Genomic DNA, 8,216 nt, shown 5'->3' on the forward strand with positions numbered 1-8,216 from the left:
CGGTCTGACAACATGGTGTAAGCCAAATTAGGCATTTGTATCCTGTTTGAAAAATGAGGTTATCCCCTATACCTCGAATCCTATGGAGGCCGTTTTGAATATCTGTTGGGACGTGTATGCGATGTAGCTTTCTACTGTGTTCCGGATCGATTTGTTGTCGTTGCACGCACACCTTTTGTTTCCGGACAAATGTTCGTAGGACATTTTTCCCTCCATTTACTGTCAAGAATCTGTCCCTTCAGTTTATCGGTTTTATTAATGTTCACCCTGTATATACACATCTCGTAAATGATTACGACAGGCAGTGCAGCATGTAGTGGCCGCACATCGTGAGACATCATTCAGCTATTCTTCGCAGTAAATCACTCGGTCTTTCAAATGTACCTGGCACCATTCGAATTGTCACCAGCATTGGTCACTTTCTCCTTTATGTCAGTACGTTTTGATGGGTTGGGCCTGCAACTGTGCCTTCAACTGGTCGCACAGCCAGAAATCCAAAGGCTTCCGGTCCAGCGAACGAGGATCCCATGCAAATGTACCACTTCGACCAATACATCGCCCATTAAACATTGAAGTACAGTCTCAAGATCACTAGAAAATTGAGTGATGCACTGTCGAACATAACCTACACTAAAACATCGCGCAGGTGATGGCACCTTTTAATTTGTATGGTACTCTGAGTCTGTCATCGGCAGTTCCTGCCCATATACTAATACCGAAGCATTCCTAATGCCTCACCTCCATGATGGAACGAGGATTTCATCCGTCCACACTTCTGTATTTTGGAAATTTACTGTACCTGTTGTGATTCTTGCCACATTTCTAAACAAAATCCAGGCTGTGAACTTCCGATCTTTGATGGCTGATATCTAAAAAATTATTCTATTCCGGGCTTATCATTAGAGGAGCATTTCTTCTAGTTTCACCAATAAATGAAATTATATGATCGTATGGCCTTTTTGACCGGGAGATCCCATCTGAGGTTGTTCGGCCGCCTAGTGTAAGTCTTTCTATTTGAAGCGACTTTGCAATTCGTTGAAGAAGAAATGATGAAAACACAAAACCCAGATTCCATGTGGACAGAATCTCCAACTGGGCGGGAATCGAATCTGGTGCGCCGCATGGCAAGGCGTACTTTGACCTGTATGACCTTCTCTGGGAATGTGTAATCTTTCTTAACACTCTTGGAATATATAGACGCTTGGATTACACAAAAGAAAAATGGCATGTTCCCAGATAGATTGTAGCAAATGCCTATCTGGTTCCTTTGAAAAGTCAAGCAGATTTTCAGACAATTATTTCAACAAACCAAGCTTGTTCTCCGTCTCTAATAACTTCCTCATTGAAAGGACGTCAAACTGTCATAATCCCACCTTACTTGCTGTGCATAAATCATTTCTATAAAGCGTATCAACTTGACGAGGATACTCAAAAATCGATGTAACGAACAATTTTTAAGGTGATTCTATCGTGTATTAAATACGTTTCCCAATGAAGAATCCGCTGAAGCCCAACCAGAAGTCTTTCTCTCGTACGAACAACTTCTGTGTGGTCATCCACTATAAATAGTTCTGAGAGCACAGAGCTTGTCATTTACCGATTGTTATTACTGTTTGTTGTAGCTGATCACCAGTCGTGCAGTGGATCCTATAACATGTTTATAAATATTATGCTACATTTCTTTATTTTAAAGTCGAACATTTGTCACTACAGAATAGTTTATCTTCGACATATATTCCTATATTTTGCAACAATTTTAAGATTTTGAGACTTTCCTTGATAGAACAGCATCCACAAACAAAGTAATGAATTTCCCAACGTTATTCATCACATATTTTGTACTGTATTTATCGTGAATAGTAATCGTCCTATAACATTCCAATAAAGAAGATCAGCCTTAAACACATCGTCGAGACTTAACTTTACAATTCTGTTCGTTCGTTCTCATCATCCTCCCCCTTACGAAACACAACACATTCTTCAATGAAATTGTAAAAATTAGTCCTACATTCAGTATTATGTTATTTTATTCACTGGGTGATAGTTGGTGCAGTAATGGGCACCTTTTGGAAGTTAAGTAACAAAGCATCAGGTATTTCAATAGTCTGAGACGCTTGTAGTTGTAGACTGTTACCCATAGCCAACCCCATAATTGCGTTGTGTGACTGACTACCCAAGCACATCACCGCATGACACCGCATCTGACCGTTTTGCATACAGAGTATATCATAATTACTAACGAAAAATGACAAGAATGTCCCAATAAAGAGCCGCTTAAGTGATAATTTCCAATGCCTGGTTACCAGCCGTAACCAACATCACTATAAAATATCGTCCTAGTTAGTCCAGATCTACCATTAAGTATCTATCTAATGTTGCCCAAATTCCACGTTTGAACTAATTATTAACTCTATGCAATACTGGGCTCGTCTTGGCAGTGAGTTACAAACACCTTCAGTAAAACCTCCGATTGTTTTGTTAATCTTCAGCAGACGGTTGAGTTTGGCGTATCAGATCTTTAATCACATGCATTAGAGTAATGTGCGCTTAACTTCTTAGATGATCCAACGCTGAAAAATATAGAGAACTGTGGCCATGAAACAGGGCTTGCTCAATGCATCCATCACGGAGCGTATTGGTGCCTTAGATGTCACAAATAATAAGTGAAATGCCTCATCCTGCTAGTACAGCATTCCCCAAAGCTGCGGAAGACGCTCTGTTGAAATTCGAGCTCAGTTTGTTGGGGGCTGAATCAGAGCGTTTACAGTTCAGATAAATTTTTCAATTGAATAAACTTTACCAGCAACCGTATACTTCAGGTTATTTTATTTTATTTTATTTCAAACTCAACTGTTTTGGCAATTCATTTTGCCGTCTTCAGGCCCCATACACCTTTTTCGAATCAACGAGCTCAACGTATTGCACCATAAAACTGAATGTCGTTGCCCAACTGATTCATAAGAAAGCGTGACACATACTGCCACGTTGTCAAAAATTGCAGAATTGAAAAGTATATACACTATGTCATCAAAAATATCCGGAGACACATAAAAAGCTAACTTTTTCATATTACGTGCATTGTGCTGCCACCTTCTGACAGGTACTCCATATCAGCGACCTCAGTAGTTACTAGACATCATGAGAGAGCAGAATGGTGCGCCCCGTGGAACTCACGGACTTCGAACGTTGTCAGGTGATTGGGTGTAACTTGATTCATACGTCTGAACGCGAGATTTCCACACTCCTAAACGTCCCGAGATCCACTGTTTCCGATGTGATGATGAAGTGGAAGTGAAGGGACACGTACAGCACAAAAGCGTACAAGCCGACCTCGTCTGTCGACTGACAAAGACCACCGACAGTTGAGGATCGTAATTTGTAATAGGCAGATACCTACTCAGACCATCACATAGGAATTTCAAACTGCATCAGGATCCACTGCAACTACTAAGACAGTTAGGCGGAAGATGAGATAACAGTGGATTTTATGGTCGAGTGTTTCCTCATGAGCCACACATCACGCCGGTAAATGCCAAACGACGCTTAACTTGGTGTAAGGAGCATAAACATTGGACGATTGAAAAGTAGGAAAATGTTGTGCGGAGTAGCACATCACGGTGCAATATTTGGCGATTCGATGGCAGGGCGTGGGTATGGTGAATGTCCCGTGAATGTCATCTGCCAGAGTGTGTAATGCCAACAGTAAAATTCGGAGGCGTTGGTGTTAGGGTGTGGTCGTGGTTTTCATGGAGGGGGCTTGCGCCCCTTGTTGTTTTGCGTGGCACTATCACAACACAGGCCTACGTTGATGTCTAGGCACCTTCTTGCTTCCCATTGTTGAAAATCAATTCGGGGATGGCGGTTGCACATTTCAACTTGATCGAATACCTTTTCTTAAATCACGGCCTGTGGCGGAGCGATTATACGACGACAACATCCCTGTGATGGCCTCGCCAGCGCAGAGAACACCTTTGGGATGTTTTGGAACGGCAATTTCGTGCCAGGCCCCACCGACCGACCTCGACACCTCCCCTCACTGCAACACTCCTTGAAGAATGGGCTGCCGTTCCCCAAGAAACCTTCCAGCACCTGACTGAACGCGTGCTTGCGATAGTAGAAGCTGTCATCAAGGATAATGGTGGGCCAATACCATATAGAATTCCAGCATTACCGATGCAGGGCGCCACGAACTTTTAAGTAATTTTCAACCAGGTGTCCGCATACTTTTTGGTCGCATAGTGTAGTTTTAGAGATTCAACCCTCTGGCCCTAAGGTGGCCGTTAGACCAGATTCGCGATGTAGCTCAGGTCTTATTCCCAGCTAATGTTTTCTTCTAGCCGGTCGCGATCACAGTATTGGAGGGGTCGCCACGTTGAGGACTCTAACAACATGTCCGCGACACGGTGGACGCGCAGGGTGTTTGGCAAGGCACTGAAGCGGGAAGAGGCGGGAAAAAGCGTCGCCTGCAGTGGGAGGGACGCCTGCTGCCTGCTCGGCTGTGGGCGACTTGAGCTGTCGCGCCTGAGTTACGGTCGCCTCTGGGGCTGCAACCGGCGCCGCCGCCGCCGAATATCTGAACGTAATTAATGGCAGTCGATGCCGACGCCACCACCGCTGCACGCCTCACTACTGGGCAAGAAGCGGCCTGGAAAACACCGCGCCAGTCCGAGCGACGCCTCTGCTCTGGCTCGCCGCAAACATCGCTCTCGTCTGCAGCCATGCCGGATTCCACAGACCGCTAGTAACATCCATGGAACAGCGAAAGTTGTTTCTGTTATTTCTATAACGTGGCGGTACTATTTGGCTTAGGTGCACATGGATCAGAAATTTGATGAATTGAAGTATTTATCTAGCTTGTGGTGATGCGCATGGTAATACAAAAATAGCAAACAGAAAGTAAAACAAATTTTAACATATTTACAGATATATACACTGAAGGAAAAATTCGTCACAGAAAAAGTAATTTATGTAGATTTACGAAATTTCTGTACTTTATTTGTCTTGATAATATTCTATATTGATTAACATGGCAAGATCACAGGTTAATGCAAGAGCAAATAAGTCACTGTAAATGTGAAATGCTGGTACATTAATAGCCGGTGCAACCGCAGAATGTTGAATTCAAGCATGTACATGTACATGTACATGTGCATGTGCATGTACTGTTTTCTACAGAAGCTGAATGTCAGTTTGGGGAATGGAGTTACATGCTTGTTGCACTTGGTGGGTCATTACAGGGTCGGTAAATACTGGTTATGGATGATCTAAAATTGTCGTCTAATGATGTACCATATATGCTATACTGCACACAGATATGCTGTTGTTGACTGACAGCACAACAGGCCAGTCACCAAACTGACGTACAAATTAGCAGTCAGTTTTTTGTGTTAGCAGGAGAGCCAACACGGTGTTACGAGTGGAGGCCGAAATGCACGCGTTTTAGCTCACGCAGGCTGGCGTGAGGAGGAAAGAACCATACTGACGTGAGGTCTGGAACATTTCAAGGAATGAGAATTCAGGAAGCGGACGTAATTAGTTTGATACTTAACTTTAATCCATTAATGATGAACGTCGCTCTGGACGGTACATGATGCACAATATTATCTGTTCAGAATACATTCTTGAAGTAATTGCAGTAACTGAATACGGCGCCTTGCTAGGTCGTAGCAAATGACTTAGCTGAAGGCTATGCTAAACTGTCGTCTCTGCAAGTGAGAGGGGATGTAGACAGTGAACCATCGCTTGGAAAGTCGGTTTTACAACTGTGGCGGCGCTCGGTCTGCAATCACTGATAGTGGCGACAAGCGGGTCCGACGTATACTAATGGACAGCGGCCGATTTAAGCCTACCACCTAGCAAGTGTGGTGTCTGGCGGTGCCACCACACAGGTACCTGGGATAATCACGAGAGAGTTCCTGGTGCTATACGAAATCGCACCCCACATCATAACTCCAGTGTGCCTAGCCCGCAGACATGTTGGTTGCAGGCCCTCAACTCTACTCCTAACCAAAGCAGGGCCTCCACTGGCGGTGAGGCAGATCCATATTTCATCAGAAAAAGCGACGGACCTCCACCCTGCCCTCCAATCGGCTATCGCTTTACAACGTTGAGTTTAAAATGGCGGTGGTTTGGGGTCAGTGAAACGCACGCTACAGAACGTCTGGTTCGTAGCCATCCTGGAAATAACCCATTTGTAACAGTTCGCTGTACTACTGTGGTGCCAACTGCTGATCATATTGCTGCTGCAGATCCAGTACGATGCGCCAGAGCTAAACACCGAACACGATGGTCTTCCCTGTCGGTAGCACCACGTACCCATCCGGAGCCTGATGTTTTTGAGATAGTACATTCTCATGACCACTGCTATCAACAGTTACGTACACTGGTGATATTCCTCCCAAGTCTTTCTGCAATATTACTGACGGACATCCAGCTTCTCTTAGTATTACACGACCCAGTTACACTCAGTGAGGTGTTTGTACTGGTGTCTTTGGCATATTAAAGGCAATAAAGCCAATCTTGACTAACATCAGCTCGCCACGTCCAGTCTTAGACTAACTAACGATCACAACAGTTTAAATCAAACTCTAATGCTACTGAAGTGAAATTTGGACACACATCATTTTGTAGATCAAGAAACATGCCTACGCACTTCCGTTTATTTCGCACCACTTTTTCTTGGTGTAGTCCATCTTCTTCCCTCATTGTAAATAAATTCATACTTGTTTAGCTAGAAAGGTAAATTATTACAATCAGATTAATGCCCCTAGCTACATACTGGCTTTCGTAAAAGTCAACGGGGACATTTGAAAATGTGTGCTCCCATCAGGACTCGAACCCGGGATCAGCAAAAGCCGCGAGTAATGAGTATAATGGGCAGGGGCACTATGAATATAGTGCGGGACAGTAAGTTGAGAATGTGGGTCTCACGGGAGGCGTGCCAGAGATAAGTCCGTGCAGACGCTCTATCCTCTGTGGCCTCGGTGGCTCAGATGGATAGAGCGTCTGCCGTGTAAGCTGGAGATGCTGGGTTCGAGTCCCGGCCGGGGCACACATTTTCAACTGTTCCCGCTGACTTATATCAACGCCTGTATGCAGCTAGGGGTATTCATTTCATTGTAATTTCATTCTAACGAGCTGCAAGGTCACCGATGGTATATATATATATATATATATATATATATATATATATATATATATATATATATATATATATATATATATATATATATATATATATATGGCTCACCAGCCATTTGACCATCTTCTTCTGTGCGGGTGCATATGTCCGAAAGAACAGATACCATCTTCATATATATATAAAGGTAGATAATTAGATACAGAGGTAGACAGATAGACATACAGTATATATAGATACATACACACAGCCAAGGAACAGTCTAATGGAAATGTTGCTTCCGTCACTATGGGACCGCGGATTAGTTCCATTCAAAAGTAATCACCACACGCGTTATGGCACTTAGCTCACTGGGAGACGAGACGATCAATGCCTGTTTCCTAGATAAATGTCGCCGCTGTTGGATTAATGCACACACTCATTCACTTCCTCGTATGACTAAAGCCGACATCCACGTATATTTTCTTCCGGTTGCAAAACATGTGGAAATCTTACGGTGAAAGATCCAGGTTGTGGAGAGGACGTTACAGCAATTCCCAACCAAGTCATTGAAGTGTAGCCTTTGTCCGATTGGTATTGTGGAGCGGACGTTGTCTTACTACTTGATGAGCCCATTCGACAGCATTCCTGGGCGTTTTGACCTCATGGCGTGTCGTAGTTTCTCCATAGTGCTTTCATACGTGGAGCTGCTCACTGGTTGTCATTCTACGCTCGAGTAACTCGACGAGGAGAGAGCAGCTGTGGTCGAAGGAGATGGTCGTCATTATCTTCCGGAACTTGTGTGAACAGCTTTGGTTCTCTTTGCCGGCGGAAGCGTGGGATGTTTCCATTGATGACTTTACCGTTTGCTCTGGGACTGTCGGAATGCTCTCTGACGGAATGATCCTGTATCACGATATGGCCCGCCCTCCCCTCTGCTAATCGGACTTATGCTACGCTTCAGCAATGTAGCTGGGAAACACTGCAACATCGCGTGATTTTCACATTTTTGGCGTCCTGAAGGAAGACATGCGTAGACGTCGCTTTCAGTAGGTTGAGGAAGTGCTAGAGTGGATACGTTTGTAGATCCGTCTCTGTT

General features: G+C 44.1%; 1 non-coding gene across 1 annotated transcript; it reads left to right on the forward strand.

The window, feature by feature from the left end:
• The first annotated feature begins 6,977 nt into the window (after positions 1-6,977).
• On the forward strand, positions 6,978-7,051 carry Trnat-ugu (transfer RNA threonine (anticodon UGU)). Its single transcript has one exon. It is a non-coding gene; the product is annotated as a tRNA-Thr (tRNA).
• The last annotated feature ends 1,165 nt before the right edge of the window (positions 7,052-8,216 follow it).

The sequence above is a fragment of the Schistocerca gregaria genome, chromosome 3 (genome assembly GCF_023897955.1).
Source record: "Schistocerca gregaria isolate iqSchGreg1 chromosome 3, iqSchGreg1.2, whole genome shotgun sequence".
Classification (NCBI taxonomy): domain Eukaryota; kingdom Metazoa; phylum Arthropoda; class Insecta; order Orthoptera; family Acrididae; genus Schistocerca; species Schistocerca gregaria.